Source organism: Leiobunum rupestre, chromosome 10 (genome assembly GCF_980474605.1).
Source record: "Leiobunum rupestre chromosome 10, qqLeiRupe1.1.hap1, whole genome shotgun sequence".
Taxonomy (NCBI): Eukaryota; Metazoa; Arthropoda; class Arachnida; order Opiliones; family Sclerosomatidae; genus Leiobunum; species Leiobunum rupestre.
Genome location: NC_143393.1, coordinates 27,672,779 through 27,695,025, shown reverse-complemented (window position 1 = coordinate 27,695,025; position 22,247 = coordinate 27,672,779). Strand labels below are relative to the sequence as shown.

The following is a 22,247-nucleotide window of genomic DNA, read 5'->3' as shown; positions in this document are numbered from 1 at the left end:
AAATAAATTTTAAAATAGATCCATTGTTATCAGCTGTGGGATTTGAACCCACGCCCTCATACGAGGACCAGAATTCACACGTCTCCATCTAACGGTGGATACAAAGCTGTCAAGCCTTGAGTCTGGCGCCTAAGACCGCTCGGCCATCCTGACATGGAGCAGTTAGTTTAAGTTATCGCCGGAAACATAAATATTGTAATTTTTGACGCGCAGCAATAAATTCAAAAAAAACCATGGGTGTCAGAAGTGGGGTTCGAACCCACGCTCTCATACGAGGCCCTGAATTCACACGTCTCCATCTAACGGTGGAGACAAGGTTGTCAAGCCTTGTGTCTAGCGCCTTAGACCGCTCAGCCATCCTGACATGAAACAAACTATCTAATTTATGGCATTTTGACGAATTAAAATAAATTTAAAAATAAAACCATTGTTGTCTGGCGCCTTAGACCGCTAAGCCATCCTGACATGAAACATGCTGTCTAATTTATCGCACGAAACGTTTATATTGTAATTTTGACGCTTACAATAAATTAAAAAAAAAACCACAGTTGTCCGAAGCGGGTTCGAACCCACGCCCTCATACGAGGACCAGAATTCACACGTCTCCATCTAACGGTTGATATAATGTTGTCAAGCCTCGAGTCTGGCGCCTTAGACCGCTCGGCCATCCTGACTTGAAATAGTTTGTCTAATTTATCGCACGAAACGTTAATATTGTAATTTTGACTCTTACACAAAATTAAAAAAAACCATGGTTGTCAGAAGTGGGGTTCGAACCCACGCCCTCAAACGAGGACCAGAATTCACAAATCTCCGTCTAACGGTGGATACAAGGTCGTCAAGCCTTGAGCCTGGCGCCTTAGACCGCTCGGCCATCCTGACTTGAAACAGTTTGTCTAATTTATCCCACGAAACGTAAATATTGCAATATTGACTCTTACACAAAATTAAAAAAAACCATGGTTGTCAGAAGTGGGGTTCGAACCCACGCCCTCAAACGAGGACCAGAATTCACAAATCTCCATCTAACGGTGGATACAAGGTTGTCAAGCCTTGAGTCTGGCGCCTTAGACCGCTCGGCCATCCTGACGTGAAACATAATGTATAATTTATCGCAGGAAACGTTAATATTGTAATATTTGACGCTTACAATAAATTAAAAAAAAATGGTTATCAGAAATAGGGTTCGAACCCACGCCCTCATACGAGGACCAGAATTCACACATCTCCATCTAACGGTGTATACAAAGCTGTCAAGCCTTGAGTCTGGCGCCTTAGACCGCTCGGCCATCCTGACATGAAACAGATAGTCTAATTTATCGCACGAAACGTTTATATTGTAATTTTGACGCTTACAATAAATTAAAAAAAAACCATGGTTTTCCGAAGCGGGGTTCGAACCCACGCCCTCCTACGAGGACCAGAATTCACACGTCTCCATCTAACGGTTGATATAATGTTGTCAAGCCTTGAGTCTGGCGCCTTAGACCGCTCGGCCATCCTGACTTGAAACAGTTTGTCTAATTTATCGCACGAAACGTTAATATTGTAATTTTGACGCTTACACAAAATTAAAAAAAAACCATGGTTGTCAGAAGTGGGGTTCGAACCCACGCCCTCAAACGAGGACCAGAATTCACAAATCTCCATCTAACGGTGGAGACTAGGTTGTCAAGCCTTGAGTCTGGCGCCTTAGACCGCTCGGCCACCCTGACATGAAACATTTTGTCTAATTTATCGCAGGAAACGTTAATATTGAAATTTTGACGCTTACAATAAATTTAAAAAAAACCATGGTTGTCATAAGTGAGGTTCGATCCCACGCCCTCATACGAGGACCAGAATTCACACGTCTCCATCTAACGGTGGATATAAGTTTGTCAAGCCTTGATTCGTTCTCCGAAGATGGAGGCCACACTACCTCCTTCAGCCACCAAGCAGGCCGGCGATGACCCTCGAAAGGGTACAGACGCATTGCACCAGCAACGTTTGAAACTTTCGAAGCAGAGCCAGAATTAGAAGACTATTGCTTACCGAAATCACCATCACTAGACGACAAAGAATGCTTAGCATTCCGACGAAGATCAGACTTGAGACCGGCACCGACGACTGAAGACTCACTGCCAACAGCCCGGACCGGAGAACCTTGAGGAATAGCGACTGAGACAGGATGAACGACCATCGCGTCACCTTTATCACCACCGACAGCCGCCGTGTCAGAGTCGCGCGACGCCATACGGGGCCAAAGTGGACACTCCCGAACAACATGACCCTGCTTCTCGCACTTGAAGCACTTGAAGCACTTGAAATCCGGACAATTGCGATAAATATGGTCAGGAGAATAACATTTATTACAAATTTTCAACTGAGAATCATGTCGGACAGCGTAAAATTTCTCCCGACCAACAGCATCGGCAACTCGTAAGCGATATGGTAATGATGACAGACTCTCAGGTAAGGTTACGCGAACGGTACGTATTCCGCAATAGAATGATGCCTTTTTATGCCAAACAAGCGGACCCTTAATCTCGCAGCCAAGCGACGTTAACTTGGATAAAACGGCTTCATCAGTCACGAACTCAGGTAGGTCCGAAAAAGCGACATTCACAGTTTTCGCAGAAACACTTGAAATTTTATATATCTCACCATCAATATCCAAGCCAGAATCTATAACGCCAACGACATCGGCCAAATTCTTCAAGGTAAGAATGTAACCTCCCTCATCACAGACAACTAAAGAAGAAGCACAATCTTGACCAAAGTTCGCAATCACCGCCGTAGACACAACTTCAAAACTTGGTAGATTTCGTTTAAAATCAATAAAAACCGATCTCTTGAAAGCGTCCATCCTGGGTAGAAACACCCAGGAGGGATAACGAAATTAAAAAATTAACAACTATTAAATGAAATGCACGAAAAAAAACCGAAAAAAAATTAAATAGGCAAACCACCGCGCTTAGGCTTAGCGCTACGAAAACACGGAGAGCAAAATCGAACGACCTGCACTCTCCAAAAGCTCGAACGCCTCTTCTGGCGCCTTAGACCGCTCGGCCATACTGACGTGAAACATAATGTCTAATTTATCGCACGAAACGTTAATATTGTAATTTTGACGCTTACACAAAATTAAAAAAAAAACCATGGTTGTCAGAAGTTGGGTTCGAACCCACGCCCTCAAACGAGGACCAGAATTCACAAATCTCCATCTAACGGTGGAGACAAGGTTGTCAAGCCTTGAGTCTGGCGCCTTAGACCGCTCGGCCACCCTGACATGAAACATTCTGTCTAATTTATCGCAGGAAACGTTTATATTGTAATATTTGACACGAAACAATAAATTAAAAAAAATGGTTGTCAGAAGTAGGGTTCGAACCCACGCCCTCATACGAGGACCTGAATTCACACGTTTCCATCTAACGGTGGAGACAAGTTTTTCAAGCCTTGTGTCTAGCGCCTTAGACCACTCGGCCATCCTGACATGAAACTGTCAGTCTAATTTATCGCAGGAAAAGTTAATATTGTACTTTTTGACGCGCAACAATAAATTAAAAAAACACCATGTTTGTCAGAAGTGGGATTCGAACCAACGCCCTCATACGAGGACCAGAATTCAGACGTTTCCATCTAACGGTGGAGACAAGGTTGTCAAGCCTTGTGTCTAGCGCCTTAGACCGCTCGGCCATCCTGACATTAAACAATTTATCTAATTTATGGCATTTTGACGAATTAAAATAAATTTAACAATAAAACCATTGTTGTCTGGCGCCTTAGACCGCTAAGCCATCCTGACATGAAACAGATAGTCAAATTTATCGCACGAAACGTTTATATTGTAATTTTGACGCTTACAATAAATTAAAAAAAACTATGGTTGTCCGAAGCGGGGTTCGAACCCATGCCTTCATACGAGGACCAGAATTCACACGTCTCCATCTAACGGTTGATGTAAGGTTGTCAAGCCTTGAGTCTGGCGCCTTAGACCGCTCGGCCATCCTGACTTGAAACAGTTTGTCTAATTTATCGCTGGAAACATTAATATTGTAATTTTTGACGCGCAACAATAAATAAAAAAAAACACGGTTGTCAGAAGTGGGGTTCAAACCCTCGCTCTCACACGAGGACCAGCATTCACACGTCTTCTTCTAACGGTGGAGACAAGGTTGTCAAGCCTTGAGTCTGGCGCCTTAGACCGCTCGGCCATCCTGACATGAAACTGTCAGTCTAATTTATCGCAGGAAACGTTAATATTGCACTTTTTGACGCGCAACAATAATTTCAAAAAAAAAACATAGTTGTCAGAAGTGGGATTCGAACCAACGCCCTCCTACGAAGACCAGAATTCAGACGTCTCCTTCTAACGTTAGAGACACGGTTATCAAGTCTTGAGTCTGGCGCCTTAGACCGCTCGGCCATCCTCACATGAAACATACTGTCTAATTTATCGCACGAAACGTTAATATTGTAATTTTGACGCTTACAATAAATTAAAAAAAAACCATGGTTGTCAGAAGTGGGGTTCGAACCCACACCCTCATACGAGGACCAGCATTCACACGTCTTCTTCTAACGGTGGAGACAAGGTTGTCAAGCCTTGAGTCAGGCGCCTTAGATCGCTCGGCCATCCTGACATGAAACTGTCTGTCTAATTTATCGCATGAAACGTTAATATTGTAATTTTTGACGCGTAACAATAAATAAAAAAAAACAAGTTGGCAAGCCAAAATATACCTCTCCTCGGAAGAATTGTCCCTAGTGGTATTAATTCCTCGAAACGTCCCTTAAAGATAGCTCGGCAATTCAGAGTTATTTATTCAAAACGTAATTCCGCTTCAATCCCGCCCGATATAAAATTTTAATTTTAATTCAAATAATTGAGATGAAACAACCCAGTTTAATTTATTCAGAATAATATAAATTAAGTAGTTACAACAGCGAGTTACACGTACTAAAACAATGCACAATTGAATTAAACCCTATTTACAGAACAAGTTTATCAGTTAAATATAATACGTAGCAAATTTTAATGACAGAAATATCTACAGAGGGTCTTAGTATTTTTCTCGCTTACACTCGGTTTTCACTGGGCGATTTTCTTTGCGTATATTATTTCGCAAAAAGAGCGGAAAACGTAAAATCCGTTTTCCTAAATCATATTTCGCTTGTGAGTTTTCACTGGCCGAAACGATTTTTTTTTTTAATTTCGAATATGGAACCGGAACAGAACAGTCTCGTGTTTAAAAAGGATCTCGTCTGTAAACAAACATGGAGGACGACGTAGTTGTCGAAGTTATTAATACCCTTTAAGTTTACTTATTTTATCGTAGTTGAAAAAAAAAACAATACACTAGACGATTCTGGGTGCGTGATTTGTATCTTAGAAGGTTTCGCCAATGAGACTTTGCAAATCTTGTACAGGAAATGAGACAGCGTTTCAGATTTTATAGCCCGGTAACAAAGACCATACCACCGGAGGTCTATCATCATAGTGCCCTACGCCAGCGTCCCCCTAGCCCGGACAGGTGACAAATCCAGCTTGGTTAGCAGAACCCTACTACTGCACTGTTAAAAATAAAGGTTTATAACACGACCAAAATTGGACTTTTAATTTATTTCAAACCATTTGGTTACGGAAAACGGTCTAATCAATTATTTTAGACCCATTTTACTCTTTCATGTTTAATACCATACCTTTTGGGGTATTGAAAGGGAACGAGCCCTAAGAATAAACCTTTTTCCAGTCCTGGTGGTAAAGGTATACAAATGTTATGTTTTAACATTTAGTCCTTTTGAATACCCATTTAATTCCCTTAAACGAAGAAAAAAATGATATGGACCAATTTCGAGACTAGTATTTGAATACTACGTTATTTCTTTTTTAATATTTTCTTTAAAATAACGTAATGCGAAGAAATTCCAATCACCAGGAATATTTAACTAAGGTTAAGTCTTTAAAAATTTGATAACAAATTTAAATATAGGGGATATTGATTATGGCGTCAAACTATTTTAACAAAAATATTGGCACCACAGAATTCTTGCTACGTGTACGTCAAAAACTGAAAGTATTAAATGATACTTTACGTGATCAACTCCCTTCGTTCAAAGATTATTTCCCCCTAGCGAAAACCAGCTTAATCTGGCCATGTTCATGGTTAATCTATTGAGTCGTATTGAATAATATTATAAAAAAGTATTAAATAAGGGCCTAGAAAGGACTGAAAATGAAGTTAGAAAGGATTAACCTCTTACTGTTTTTGAAGTAAAATGGATAAAAGAGTGTAAAATAAGTACTTAAACACTCCACAAAAGGACTGCATTTGGGGAGCAGAAGGTTTAAATATGTTCTATGATAAAACCCTGAATGGTCTTAAATATTGGAAAATGTTTTAAGCACTTTAGAGGTCTAAAATAAGACCTTTATTTTTAACAGTGTGATGGTCGCACCTTTGACGCAAGCCACTCAACCCAGCAGAAGGTGCCGCAATGGGTGGACCATTTCCCACTTCGCACACAGCAGTGGGAGTAAGAGTGGATGATGTAGCAACTCCAGCCGACACCCTACCTACTTAGGTAAGGAGTCAAACCCTTTGGAGAGAGCTCCTAAAGGGGAACGACAGGCACACCGCAGTCCAAGAAACCCGGCACAGCCGGCACCGGAGATCCCGGTGTGAGTTCAAAAAGCCGGGAAACAGGACCGCCATGCCCTCATACGGAGGCCCGCCGCCCCACAGCAGGCTACCCAATCCGCCGAGGCGGCCAGTTTGCACGGACCCTCTCCGTTAGCCTGAACCGAAGCTCAGTATCCAGCCCAAACCTGACCGAAGTCGGGGGTGGATGGAGATAGGACCATTTGATCGGAGCTAACATCTCCCAGTGTGCCACCACCCTTATGGGTTACAAAAGCCGGACCCCGACTCTCCGGTAAAGCCACCAGTTATTGCACACTCCGACCCATTTAGGGCCAGGAAATGAGACAATCCGAATTAATTTTTGTAATTTTAACTTAATACACTGCAGAGTGCAGACCGCTGATGATATGCTATATCAGATCGAAGAGCTAAGCCTATAGGTCTTATCTCGAAATTTGAAAATGGCGACTTGTAAAAGGTAAACACACGCGCTCCCTCGGTTTCCTAAATCACGTGACTAGAAGACTGGATATGATAGGTCTACGTCTACGGGGAAAAAATCGCAGCAAAATATTTATCGCAAAAATAGAAATAGGACCCGCGACGCAAAAATACGAATTTCGCCAAAATAACAGGAAATGTTTTTCCTTTTCCGCAAAAAAATACGAAAATCGCACAAAAATCGCCCAATGAAAACCGGATGTTACGAAATACTTTCCGCATCTTTAACGCTCATTTTATTTCAACACTCGCCCTTGATGAAGATACCATAGAATAGCTATATTCGATATCTGGTAGTGGACGAGTCGTAGACTTCCTGTGGACGTTGTGACTCATACCGCATGAAAAAGACCAATAGTGTCCAATTTCCAATATCATATAATGACTCGCACACCCAGAAAATCAATGGCTGTATTAGGAATCGTAGATGTCCAAATATCCACACCAACAAAAAAATGTATTAACAAGAAGCGAAAAACTTACCATCACAAAGCACAAAAAGCCACTTGACTAAACCACAGCTCGTATATCAATAAATGACCGTAGACAGAATAGTTAGTGCGACACCTTACCATTAACAAACAGGAATTTTCGACGTTATTATCATGAAACTGGATAAGCTAATCAACACGACGTACACACTATAAAGTTTCCTCCAAAACTTTACTTTTTCGTGGGGAAAAAATTATCTCAAAAACAAAAGATGAAAATATAAGATCAAAGAATAGACAAAAAACAATATTATCTCGATCAGTAAAAATAACATACGACCTTTCCTTTGCCTAAAACCCAGACACATATTATATTAAAAAAAGAGTATCAGAAAAAACTAAACCTACTGACAATTAAAGAGTTTAACAACGTCATTGAATAATATATTACAGATTTATAACACAACATAAAAGGAATCAATAACACAGCGGCAACGAATCAAAGTCCTAAAACCGCGCTCCCGGTTCAATTCCCGACGAAATAAAAACAAGTTCACAAAAATTAAAAAACAAAGTACAATAAAAAATATCCACAGATATTGTATTCATCCGTTTAGTAACAAAACCCGCCTTATCATAACGGTTCCTTTACTTTAATATGTACCCTAAGTAAGTCAACTATCCACATGGTAACAATGCGACCCGAGTTCAATTCCTGATCACGATTAAATTTTACATTAAAATACTTAAATATTTAATTAAATATAAGATTAATATAATTTATAAATATTTAATTAAATATAAGATTAATATAATTTATAAATATTTAATTAAATATAAGATTAATATAATTTATAAATATTTAATTAAATATAAGATTAATATAATTTATAAATATTTAATTAAATATAAGATTAATATAATTTATAAATATTTAATTAAATATAAGATTAATATAATTTATAAATATTTAATTAAATATAAGATTAATATAATTTATAAATATCTAAAATGATGTAGAATAAATTATAGTGCCTAACGTTATAACTTCGTAAAGGACAGTCAATAAGAAGAAGTTGAAGAGAAAACGCCCATACAAACACAACAGACTCAACGAACACAAACGCTACAGACTACACAAACACAACAGACTTAACACCCACAACCGTCATAACACAAGCACAACATTCACACCCTATACATAAACATTACAATAATGAAATATCCAAACAATTAAAACTGTCACGACGGTGAACGTTAACGAAAAAACACCATCCAAACCCGACCCAACCGCAAATTAATCCGTTAACGCTCACCGTCGCACAACCCTTCGACAGTCCTAGCAACTGCGAACGCAAAAATTTCGAGAAACCGCGTACGCAATTATTAACCTTTGCACGGAAAATGCGAACGCGTTCGCAGCGCACACACAGACAGACAGACGATGATTGTATAACCCCTCCTAGGGGAACCCACGCCCTCATACGAGGACCAGAATTCACTCGTCTTCATTTAACGGTGGCGCCTTAGACCGCTCGTCCATCCTGATATGAAACATTCGGTCTAAATTAACGGACGAAACGGTAATATTGTAATTTTGACGCGTAACAATAAATTTAAAAAAAAACAATGGTTGTCAGATGTGGGATTCGAACCCCCGCCCTCATGCGAGGACCAGAACTCACACGTCTCCATCTAACAGTGGAGACAAGGTTGTCACTCTAGAGTAGTGATGTAAAATACCCGGGTATTTATAACGCAGGGTAAATACCTTGGGTACTTACCCGGGTAAATACCCAAAATACATAAATACCCAGGTGTTTATAAACACCTTTAATTTCTTTGTTAAATATTTTTTAATTTATTCAATTAAGAATATGGTAATTGAAAAACCCACAAACACATCAAGTTATTCTCATATTAAATATTAATTATGGTTTTTTCACTTTTTTTGCAAATTTTACATAGTAACATTACATATGAGATAACTATTAAATATTATTTATTCATTATCTGGATGATCACTTGAAAGTTCAGTCTCTGCTGCCCCTGGCTCTCCTCAGACTCCTCATCATGACTATTTTATTACCAGGCTTAACACTAACAGTAACATGAGCAATTAAGGATTTTATTCATTTCATGTGGGCCATTAAAACATTTCCTGATATACTTTGTCATTTTGTTGACATTAGAATGTTTGTATTCCTTACAGCAATATACATATGAAAGCAACACCTTTATTTTTATCTTTGAATAACTCCCAGGCTAGAAATAAAATTGACTAATATAAAACTGCTTTTAAAAATGTAGTTTGCCCAAATTGCCCAACCAAATAAGCCCAAACCAAGCAAAAGATGTAGACAAGGAGGATAACAGATAGCTACACTCGACCCGATACTAACTAACGCTCTAATCATAAAAACCCTAGTTTTGGGTATTTACCCGTGCATGGGGTAAATACCCGGGTACCTATTTAAAAATACCCTACCCACTGGGTATTTACCCGACTTACATCACTACTCTAGAGTGAGAATGAAAATTTTCACTATTGCCCTAAAGCACTCTCTTCCCATCGAGTGAACTTCTTCAAGGTCACTCTTTCCACTCCAAAATTCAGTGGGAAATTTGAATTTGATATTTTCATTTCAAATTATTTGTAAACAATTATTAGTTTTCTAATGCTCCCAAAGGCTCAGTTGACCCACTGCCGTTTACAATATTAAAACACGGGTGTTTTTTTTTGCCCTAAAATTTTAATATTATATTGTTAATATAAGGAAACGGTTTTATAGATTGATTTTAAAATTTCTGTGGCCTTTTGGTCTTTTTGAGAATAGGTTTCCCTTTAATTGAATTCAACTAATTAACTGAGCTTTAGAAATAATTAGAAAAACATAAAATTCTTAAGAATAGTTTAACTGAGGTTTAGAAATCTTTAGAACACTGTAAAACTTCATAAAATAATAAATTAATAGTATTATATTCAAATATACCGCCGTCATTTAGAGTGAAGGAATTGACCTTGAAGAATTTCACTCTTTTGCCGCCAGTACACTCGGCGAGTGGGGAAAAGGCACTCTTGAGAGTGGAGTGCGTTCGGCAAAAGTGAAATCGTGGAAGATTAAAATTAACAATTTTTTCCAATCTCATTCTCTAGTGAGAGTGAAGATGTTTAATTTTATTCACTCTCATTCTAGAGTGAGAGTGAATTTTTTTTAATATGTTTCACTCTCATTCTATTGTGAGAATGAAGATATTTAAATTTAATTGTTTTTCACTCTCATTCTAGAGTGAGAGTGGATGGTTTATTTTAACTCGCAATTTTGCCCAGGTCTGCTTAGACCGCTCGGCCATTCTGACATGAAACATTCTGCCTAATTTATCGCACGAAACGTTAATATTGTAATTTTGACGCGTAACCATAAATTTAAACAAAAGGGATTGGTTGTCGGAAGTGGGATTCAAACCCACGCCCTCATACGACGACTACAATTCACACGTCTCCATCTAACGATGGAGACAAGGTTGTCAAGCCTTGAGTGTGGCGCCTATGACCGCTCGGCCATTGAGACATGAACATTAACTGTCTAATTAATCGCATGAAACGTTAATATTGTAATTTTGACGCGTAACCATAAATTTAAACAAAAAGCATGGTTGTCGGAAGTGGGATTCAAACCCACGCCCTCATACGAGGACCAGAATTCAAAACTCTCCATCTAACGGTGGATATAAGGTCTGGCGCCTTAGACCGCTCGGCTATCCTGACATGAAACACCGTTTAATTTATCGCACGAACCCGTCAGCGTAAAGGTTCGTCCAATGAAATTTGTACACAACATTTTGTTAGTTTGCGCTCTCCTTGTGTTTGTTGCTCCTAGCTTTAAGTAACTCTTTGTTACGAGTGGGAGAATCGAAGTAGGCTTAAGAAATGACTTTTAAAAACCAGCCGTACATTAGCCTTGTTAAACTCTTTATTATTCTGCTTTGTTTGTGTTCTGGTACTTTTCCGCGAATCCCGAAATATTCCTTTGTTTAGTCTGTTCGATTTAAATTTTGCCAACGTTGCCAGAATATATATATTTTAGTTTGAGTAATCCACGTTGTTTGGACAAAGCTTCACTGAATTTAAGGCTTATGTTACCTAATACTCGATAGTTTTTATCGGAGCTGTCAACCTAGAATTTAAAATATTTGTTTATTGTTGTTATATTTCTTTTAATAATTTCAGTCTAACATTTAATGGTCGAAATCTGAATTATAAGCCGAACGTTTTCCACATTTCTCATATACGTCTCCGTATAAATATTAGTTCTCGTATTCGGGAACAGATGGCGCGAATTACATTCCGCCTACATTAATTGCCTTTCGTACGAAGTCCACTTAATTTTCCAATGCCTCAATTAGGTATGTTGTTCTTTTTAAGACATTAGAACCGGGGAACGTAAATGGTGTATCAAATTTGATTCCAAAATTAGCCAGATTCCAATAGTTGATTTTATAAAATAAAAAGTGGTCTTGCCCAACTTGTTAAAATGTTGCTCTTACGTCACAAGACCCAGCTTTATTAGTGTATTCCTCGCACGAGCGATTTGCACGCGCTCTAGAAAAAGCTATATTCCTCGCGACTGTAGCGCGCGCTCGTAGGCTTGTCAAAGTAAGAGACTGTGACGTAAGAGCAACATTTCAACAAGAAGGCCACGTTATTTTATAAAAAGAACTATTTGACTCTGTTTGAAAATTACAAAACCGAATTGTGGTATATTTGATCCAATTATGTACAATGTTTGAAATTCGACTTTATTTCGATTTGATCCATATTATTTCTTTAAGACAGAAGCGGAAATGGTCTGGATTTTAGTTGGATCCAAATTAGAACATTTATTTTCGTAAGTGATTTCTGAGAATAAATTCCAAATCAAATCAACAAATTTCTTTTATTTAAATCGGATTTATTTTATTTTATTGAATTTATTTATTTTTATACAAGTTCTTACCTGTATAATTGACGGATATTTTACTTTTATCAGTTAGCTAATCTTGAATTAAATTAAATCTTGATTAAATTTAATTACTATTTAATATTTTAATTTTCTCCGAGTTTCTATGTATTTTAATTTTTTTAAGAACCTATTTTTTCGATTTTTTATTCCTTCATTGAAATACATTGTGATTTAAATCAAAATCAAATTGATTTCAATCAGCGAATCCTGACCTCAGATCAGGGAAATTCAGGGAAAGGTGAGGGAATTAAAAAATATACCTAAAAGGTCAGGGAAAGGTGAGGGAATTTTATGAATTTGCAAGTCAAGTAATTAGGATCTGGTAATAATGATTTCGTAGATATTGAGGTCACTTTGTCATGTCGACTGGTTCGACAATGTTACGATAGATGTCGCAATAACGTTCATATTTAAATCTCTATTTGTGGAATTAGGCGCGTAACCCTGATATTTCGTTAAATGTTAATTCTCGGTATTTCTAATGACGGGGGCATAACAACGGCTTAACCCAGAATGCAAATTAATTCGTCATTTCCGACCCTGTTAAGGCGGTGTTTTTTTCACGCGTTCAAAGGTGATTAGTTGATCGACCTTAATTTATTGCAAAATTGCACCATAACCGATTTCATTATTTCAAAGTCCACACCTTTGCCTGGTTTTTTTTGCCTTATATTTGTCGTCGATTTTAACTTGTGCTCTCCGAGTTGGACGCAGGAAGCTGGTGCGATTGGAGAGCTAGTGGTTTGCTAATTTGGGAGAAAATGTTTCTTACTAGAGATAGTTTCACCAATTTATAATTAAACCAGAGCTCTTCTACCTTCCCCCGCTGGATTAGTCGCCACTTTTGATCGGGTGAGTTAGTTATTTAATTATATTAATAGTTTAACTCGTAATAACACAAATGTATCGACTATTTCTTAAGAAAGAAGTTACCATTTAAGGTCATTGCAATGAAAATCAGACTACACGCGATGTATACTTCGTATATTTACCGAATCTAGTAAATGTAAAAATTACACACCGCGTAGGGATATTTACCCATTGATAAACCATCTATTACTAGATGAAATAGTATTAGAACATCAATAACTGACGGTCTTTGTTACGGATTTGTAGGTCAAATAGAAAACCTTTTGGGAGAGTAAACAATATTTTTTAATCTCGACAGAAACTCTGTCTGAACGCCACTGGTCTTACAATCTAAACTTTTTTTTAGTTTTAGTTTTCGCGAATAATTTACCGAGAAAGCACATCAAAGAATATAAAGCCCCAGGAATGGGAGGATTGATATTATTGGCCGCGTGTTTTGGTTGCGTTAGAAACTTCCGGCAAAGCAAATCAGAGTAACCGGAAACGGTTAACGCAACCCCGTCTCTCTTTAAAAACGAGAGGCGCAAAAGTTCCACTAGACGGAGCTACACCTTCCATTCCTGGGGCTTTATATTCTTTGCGCACATGCTATTTTCTAGTAACAATATGGACATCAAAAGCTGCGAAAAAGAGCCGTACACGCATAAATTACGCAGATATATCTCGTCTTTTCGGGAACTAATGGTTTTTCTTAGAACCTTTCATCTTAGAACTTGAACAATCTACATTATACAAGATTGCTCGTTAAATTTTATGGCTTTTTCCCCTCTCGCTGCCTTTAAAGGAATCAAGAAATTTCCAAACCAATCACAACAAATACATACATATTTCCAATATTTCCAAAGTAATACATTAACCAAATATTAATACGAGTTATGAAACAGCTAAAACTATTATTAATTGTAAACTGAACATAATTTCTGAACGACTATACGTTTTATGTAGCCTGTTGATTAGGATCTCATACTCTTGCGAGCACACAGATCGTTGGACTGCATTTGTCTTAGCAACGGGGGCCCTACACTTTGCTAGTCTGAGAGTCGTTTGGCAGCCGGGGCTCTTTGCTACCCTGCACTTGGGGTGCCTACTTATCGGATGCATAAGCTTCAATACATTACACAACACACAAATGATACCAAACAAATGGCAATATGTTTTATTTATTTATTTAATTTAATTATTTATTTAATTATTTATTTAATTATTTATTTAATTATTTATTTAATTATTTATTTAATTATTTATTGAATTATTTATTGAATTATTTATTTAATTATTTATTTAATTATTTATTTAATTATTTATTTAATTATTTATTTAATTATTTATTTAATTATTTATTTAATTATTTATTTAATTATTTATTTAATTATTTATTTAATTTTTTGTTTAATTATTTATTTATTTATTTATTTATTTAATTATTTATTTAATTATTTATTTAATTATTTATTTAATTATTTATTTAATTATTTATTTAATTATTTATTTAATTATTTATTTAATTATTTATTTAATTATTTATTTAATTATTTATTTAATTTTTTGTTTAATTATTTATTTAATTATTTAATTATTTATTTATTTATTTATTTATTTATTTATTTATTTAATTATTTAATTATTTATTTATTTATTTATTTATTTAATTAATTTATTTATTTAATTATTTATTTATTTAATTAATTTATTTATTTAATCGTTTGTTTAATTATTTATTTATTTAATTAATTAATTTATTTATTTATTTAATCATTTGTTTAATTATTTATTTATTTATTTATTTATTTTTTTTTTAATTTTTTTTTTTTTTAAAAATTATTTTTATTTTATTATTTATTTTTTGAAGACGCTCTTTATTTTTATATATTTAACAGTCTTCACACTATTTTTTTCCAAACTTTTTTTTTTTGGAAAAAAATCAACAGGAGCCTGCGTAGGAACTTGTTTCAAGCGAATAATATTAGCAAGATTGGGTGCTTGCTCGTAGCGTCGTAGGCATACGTCATAACAAAGCCCCGCCTTGAAACGGCCGCCATGACATTAATTGCAAGTCACAGATGACGAGGCAAACGCCACACGATCCAATTAATATAATTACGCCATTCTAATATTTTGCCAAATGGTTTTAATACTCCTTACAAGATTAAATACTTATTGATGCATTTTTTACATACATAAAATATAATTTGTAATCTCAAATACTTGAGAGATCGTCAATGTAGATTTCCGAGTACTTTTGATAAAGTCCGAAATGCAATTTCCAAGAATTCGTTATCGTTACGACCATATATTTATCTTATATTTAAAAACGAACGGAGCTAAAAATAGCTATATTTTTCGCGTGAAATAAATCGAAATGGGAATTTTTGTGATCGTCTCAAAAGTGGTTAAAGATTCTACTTTAAAGCAAAACCAAATAACAAGTAGTAATTAAATTTAAAGGGTGCGTTTGTACTAGAGTGTCTTGCAGCCCTTACGAAGATAAAGGATTAGAATTCACGAAGAAAGGCTTGTTTTTTTTTGCCCTCGGCCTGTAAATATGTTTTCACCTCATTACTCTGCCACCAGGGCGCGTTGTCCGCGTAGGATTCTTACGCTCCCGCCTTCATTCTAAAAATCTCTAATACGTTTTCAACCCCTACTTTTATTACTCTGTTCTTATTTCGAACAAATATGTCTCGTGCTGGTTTTTGTCTTACACCGCTACATCGCACTTTCATTTAGGTTATGAAATTGAGTGACACGTTGTCGTCGCCGTCTTAATTCGACTAACAATTGTTAGCGTTTATGTTAACTGTTTACAGAAGCCAAAATTAAAATTGAAATTAAAATTGAAATTAAAATTGAAATTGAAATTAAAATTGAAATTAAAAATGAAATTAAAATTAAAATTGAAATTAAAATCGAAATTAAAATTGAAATTAAAATTGAAACTAAAATTGAAATTAAAATTGAAATTAAAATTGAAATTGAAATTAAAATTGAAATTAAAATTGAAATTAAAATTGAAATTAAAATTGAAATTAAAATAATTGAAATTAAAATAATTGAAATTGAAATTAAAATTGAAATTGAAATTAAAATTGAAATTGAAATTGAAATTAAAATTGAAATTGAAATTAAAATTGAAATTAAAATGGAAATTAAAATAATTGAAATTGAAATTAAAATTGAAATTAAAATAATTGAAATTGAAATTAAAATTGAAATTAAAATTGAAATTAAAATTGAAACTTAAATTGAAACTTAAATTGAAATTAAAATTAAAATTAAAATTAATATTAAAATTAAAATTGAAATTGAAATTGAAATTAAAATTAAAATTAAAATTAAAATTAAAATTAAAATTAAAATTAAAATTAAAATTAAAATTAAAATTAAAATTAAAATTTTTGTTTTAAAATATTTTCATAGACAACAATTGAGAATCTATTAACTATTTATAAGGAATTAAATCGTTAAATTCAATTAAAGTTGCATGAACTGCATTAGAAATCCAATTCCTTATTAATTATACAATGATAAAGAAAACTTTTTTACGATCGATACTAGATGGAGTTATACTATTGGTATAAATGGATAGTTTCTGTTTGAGAGAAAAGCTTAGCTAGTGGGTCTGGAAGGTAGACCCGAACGTTTTTATTACCACGAACACGTTCTTGGTAAAATCAATTTGGGTGAGGCGAACTTTGATTTGAGAAATTACAGAGCAAATAAATAATTAATAATAATAATCAGCTAGGTGGATGCTTTTTTTTGTTTTGTGAAAACCAGTGTATTAAATTTGTAATTTTTTGTGTAAAATCGCCTCGGCGTAGCCTAATAGTTGTCCAGGGCTCGTACAAAATTTCCGGAATTAAATTCCCTGACATTTCCAGGTTTTCCCTGACCGAATTGCCATATTTTCCCTGACCATTTTTGAAGAATAAATGAATAAACCTTGAAAAATATTTACTATGTACATCTTTAAAAATGTATTTGCCCAATTTTTTTTGGGTCATTTCAAAATTCCCTGATGACCTTTTGGAAACATTTTCATATTCCCTGACCTTTCCCTGACGTTTTTGAAACATTTTCATATTCCCTGACCTTTTGGAAACATTTTAAAATTCCCTGACCTTTTGGAAACATTTTAAAATTCCCTGACTTTTCCAGGTATTCCAGGTCGTGTACGAAACCTGTTGTAATAATAATAATAATCAGCTAGGCTAATACCTTAGGCCTAAGTTATCAAGCGACTTTTAAAGCCATTCCTTCAGGTGGCCGGGTTACAATGCGTAGGAGGGTGGTGGCAAGCCCTTCATGCCACGCGAGCCAACAGCCCCCTGCACTAACTATTACTTTTAACCTCAACAAGCCACTAATCTATAACTATAAGTCTTAAAGTTTGTACTTTTATTTATTTATTTGTATGTCACGTTCCTAAAACCTCGAGAACGGTTAGTTCTAGAGCTTTGAAATTTTAAGTCAATGTTCAGGGCCTGATTTCCAACTAAACAGGCCTAATTCCAAATACCAGACATGGTTATTAATCTAATTCAATTTTATTTTTATTTTACTCGACTTTGGACTTTCGACTCGTTGCTTCCCTTATCTCCTTATGAGTTCCTTGCGCCCGTCCCGACCTTTAACCTTTTTTAACGGGTTAGTGTGAAATTCGTAGAAGGGGAGTTAGTGTGAAAGAAAGGGACTTCGTAGATGGGGAGGTTTAGTTGGGATTTTTAAGTAATTCATGACTTTTTGCTACGCGTTTTGCTTTTTTGCTACATCGTTTTCCTTTCTTACGTACAAATCAGATCTAATTCATTAAAACTTAGACCCCGGGCGAAGCCGGGTATTAAAGCTAGTTTCCAATAAATCAATTGTTATTATTATTATTATTATTATTTTTTTTTTCTTTTTTTTTTCTTTTTTAACGTTATTCACATATTAAATGTTAACACACTGAGGTTCAATATTATTATTATTATCATTATTATTATTATTATTATTATTATTATTATTATTATTATTATTATTAAGTGAAAATAGTAGCTAATAGCTTGCCGCCCTTGTTTCTGGAACCCCACCCCGAGTAAAAATACTGACTGCAATTATGAAGAGCATCAAAAACGGGGGAACCGTAGAAGGTGGAGGGAGGGCTCGCCGTTATTATGTTCAGACGGGAGCCGGTATTACTGCAGTGTACTTGCTTTTTATTTCGGCTAATTTCAGATAAATTTCAAATTGCAGTTTCTGCTCTTTTTAATTCGCCAAATAAATAGAAAAAAGTCGTCTTACGCTAAAATCCGTTCTTTTCATCCCGTTGCAAAAATTTAAATCGACGAAAACGAAAGGTCATTAGTAGATGGCGCTCGTTTCCTAATCATCCGCGACGCGTTTTTATTTTTAACGAGCAATCCTCAAGGGAGTTGTGTATTAAAATCGCGTACGATGCTGCCGCCGTCGCCACTATTTTCTGTCAAATGGAATGGGAATGGACGGGAATGGTAAAATTTCTGTCAAATGGAATGGGAATGGATTTATGCAGATAGTCAAGGAATGGGAATGGATCAAAGAAGAAAATTTGTACGGTAATGACATGGAAAGGAATTTTCCTCGACGGGAATGGACGGAAATGGAAACATTTTTGACTCAATTGCACCTCTCTAGTTCACAGTGGTGTAAGAACAGAAGTATATGGTACCCTCTTAATGATGGGAATGGATTTAATCCATTTCACGCGGGAATGGAACTTCTGTCAATGGAATAGGAATGGATGGAAAAGGGAACTTTCGGGATGGAAATGGATGTGAATGCATTTTTCAGTGCGGGAATGGACGGAAATGTATTTTTCATTTTCCGCACGATGACGGTCCATGGGCAAACTTCAGAATGGGAATGGACGGGAATGGTAAAATTTCTGTCAAATGGAATGGGAATGGACGGGAATGGTAAAATTTCTGTCAAATGAAATGGGAATGGGAATGGATCGAAGAAGAAAATTTGTACGGTAATGGCATGGAAAGGACGAGAATGGAAACGTTTTTGACTCAATTGCAGCTCTCTATTTCACAGTGGTGTAAGAACAGAGGTATATGCGTGAAGCCTTAAAGAGATAGTGCCAACTCAGATTAATTTAAAATTTTGTTCTTTGGCTTACACGTTATGATAGATTTTTAAGTCCTGAATCAGAATATATATACATATTAGCACTTTCAATTAGTATTTAGTTTTATATTTTAATGTAAAATAATGGTATTTCAATAGCCGCGCAAAACTTGACAGATTGTTGACGTCATGAGTTTGGTAGATTTCGGCGCGCTCGAGCGGCGGGGAATTTCCAGTAGTCTTTTTCTACTATCGCGTAGAGGATTTGTAAGCGCGTTGTTTGACTTTCTTCTCGCGGACCACGCGATTCGAGAATCTCGAATCACGACTTCACGAGCCGGCTAGTCGGCTACGTGTCAAAATATTATTTTCAAAGTAGAAATTGAAGAAAAAATCGATAACAAGGTATTGTTTATAAATTATATCATTATTTCTTATACGTAGTCATTATAACAATATTTATATTCTACGGAAATATGCCACCGAAAGCACCGAAGATCGTGTATTGTGCAGTTCCTTCCTGCAGTAATAATAACAACAAAAGTGGCTTATCTTTCCATTACTTTCCATCGAATGAGGGTCTTAAAGCGTGCGAAAGCGGGAAACTCGGATCAAAAGAAAGCGATGGGAGTCAAATTTCCTCCTGTAATCCCCTAAAAATTATATTTCCAGCTCGCTCTAGTAGCAACCAATAAACATCAACCTATCTATGACGTAGACAGTATGTGATAAAAAAAGTTACGCTATCTTTCTATTTTAAAATTTGAAATTAATCGTGAATATTTATATGTATACCAAATGTTTTATAGCTATATTTTTCTTTACTATATTTTTAAATAATTGATGAAAAAACTTCATATACGTAGAAAATTCTGACACTATCTCTTTAATAAAATCGGGGAAAAAACAGGTTTTTTTTTCGATTCGATAATTATCGTGTTTTTTTAATCGGATAATTGTTATGATTTTTTTAATCTCATAATTATCATGTTTTTTCAATCTGATAATTATCATGATTTTTTTCAATCGGATAATTATCATGATTTTTTTCACGTGATTATTTAGCAGGATCGTGTGGCGTTTTGCCTCGTGATCTGTGAGGGTGGCCGTTTGAAGGCGGGGCTTAGCTACGACGCTATGAGCTAGCACCAATTTGCGAATTTAAATGTAGTACTTATTGTGTGTACTCAAATGTCCGTGACATCTTGTTTTTTATTTATTCTTTAACTCTGAGCGTGTTCCATAATTACCTTTTTCGGGGAGTGGGGCTAGTTGACGCTTCATCTTTTGGTCGCCTGCGGTCGTTAGGTGGCGCTAGCGACGTTTTGGTTTATGTCCCACCAATTTCAAACCTATAAGTTTATTCCCTGCCGTTTAAACTTCGATAAAACAGTAGAAAAATAAATTTTCTTAAGGGATGATTTTCTAAGACTTTCAGGGTTTTCTTCTGATTATTTTTCAATTTTCCTTGTGGTTGTTCATTCCAAATATTAGGTATTTTTCGCCGACGTGAGTCCTTCTTTATCGAAATAAATATTAGTCTGTGATATTGTTTAGATAAATTAGAATTTATTTAATATTTTTAGCTAAAAAATATACCCATTAATGGTTAAGTTAAAGGGCTACAGAACCATTTGAAAAATTCGTACAGAATTTCAGGTAGATTCCAGTGGCGTAGCTAGCATGGGTGACACCCGGGGCGGATATCATGGTGTGCTACTTACTAGTCTCAACTATAGAGTGCGGTAGATTCTCCTCTTCGAAGCGCTCTAAGGTCGGGTGAAGAGCTTTGGTTGGCGAAATATCCAAAAGTTCCATTCCAAGGTTTCCCTTTCGTTTGCCGTCATTTTTAACTGATGTCGACGATGGATATATCCAAATGGATACAAAAATTAAAGATTTAATTTTTTTGCCTTGTATGAAAATTAACGTCATTTACACGGAGATATTAACTGGCCGATCAAAGGGAAAAAATAATTTATTCCCAGAATTGATCTCGCACCATCAGATACAAACGCGTCATTTGTGTTAATTCCCAATTAAATTAACATTTGCCAAAGATCGAACAAGGCTCCGAAAACTCCCTCGGGCCGAGGCCGGGGGTTTAAAAATGTTCGGCTCGGCACCGAGGCCGAGGCAACAGTTGAACATAGGGAAATTGTCATACTTAATGCCATCTAGAAGCAACACCCCACACAAGGAGAACGCAACCCTTCAGAAGTTGCGCATTTTCTTGTATACAGTTTTCATTGATTAGACACTTTAGCGCCTGCTGCCATCAGAAGGGGAAAATACGGAAATTGTCTTCCCCCGCCCGTAGAACGTTCAGCGTAAAGGCTCGTCCAATGTAATTTGTACACAACACTGCTTTATCATGTTTAAAGCAACTGTCGGCTCTATCATTGCCACCTGTATTAGGTCCCAGTTATTAGAGATGGCCTTGAATCAGGGCCGGCTCAATAAATTTTTTTCACCCGGGAAAGGGGGATTTTTGGCGCCCGTCTTATTTTTAGACTAAATTAAACTACCCCCCACCCGTAAAAAACATTACCATGTCCATGTTATAAATTTACCGTTTTCCTAACAATAAATAATCCCTTTAATCACTTTCTACATACTTTGTGTAAACATATTTAATACCTTCTTTATGGTACAGGGTCATTTTACATGGAGCTTGAAACACTAGGTAAGGTGGCAAGACTAGTATACCTTAAGTACAT

At 35.7% G+C, this 22,247-nt stretch overlaps 6 non-coding genes across 6 annotated transcripts; all 6 read right to left on the bottom strand.

The window, feature by feature from the left end:
• Positions 1-756: 756 nt before the first annotated feature.
• TRNAL-CAA (transfer RNA leucine (anticodon CAA)) lies at positions 757-882 on the bottom strand. The gene is made up of 2 exons: positions 845-882; positions 757-802 (listed from the first exon to the last, which is right to left on the bottom strand). It is a non-coding gene; the product is annotated as a tRNA-Leu (tRNA).
• An 82-nt stretch (positions 883-964) lies between these two features.
• On the bottom strand, positions 965-1,090 carry TRNAL-CAA (transfer RNA leucine (anticodon CAA)). Its single transcript has 2 exons — positions 1,053-1,090; positions 965-1,010 (listed from the first exon to the last, which is right to left on the bottom strand). It is a non-coding gene; the product is annotated as a tRNA-Leu (tRNA).
• Positions 1,091-1,171: 81 nt separating this feature from the next.
• Positions 1,172-1,297, bottom strand: TRNAL-CAA (transfer RNA leucine (anticodon CAA)). The gene is made up of 2 exons: positions 1,260-1,297; positions 1,172-1,217 (listed from the first exon to the last, which is right to left on the bottom strand). It is a non-coding gene; the product is annotated as a tRNA-Leu (tRNA).
• A 292-nt stretch (positions 1,298-1,589) lies between these two features.
• On the bottom strand, positions 1,590-1,715 carry TRNAL-CAA (transfer RNA leucine (anticodon CAA)). The gene is made up of 2 exons: positions 1,678-1,715; positions 1,590-1,635 (listed from the first exon to the last, which is right to left on the bottom strand). It is a non-coding gene; the product is annotated as a tRNA-Leu (tRNA).
• A 1,430-nt stretch (positions 1,716-3,145) lies between these two features.
• On the bottom strand, positions 3,146-3,271 carry TRNAL-CAA (transfer RNA leucine (anticodon CAA)). Its single transcript has 2 exons — positions 3,234-3,271; positions 3,146-3,191 (listed from the first exon to the last, which is right to left on the bottom strand). It is a non-coding gene; the product is annotated as a tRNA-Leu (tRNA).
• A 1,022-nt stretch (positions 3,272-4,293) lies between these two features.
• On the bottom strand, positions 4,294-4,419 carry TRNAL-CAA (transfer RNA leucine (anticodon CAA)). Its single transcript has 2 exons — positions 4,382-4,419; positions 4,294-4,339 (listed from the first exon to the last, which is right to left on the bottom strand). It is a non-coding gene; the product is annotated as a tRNA-Leu (tRNA).
• Positions 4,420-22,247: the final 17,828 nt, after the last annotated feature.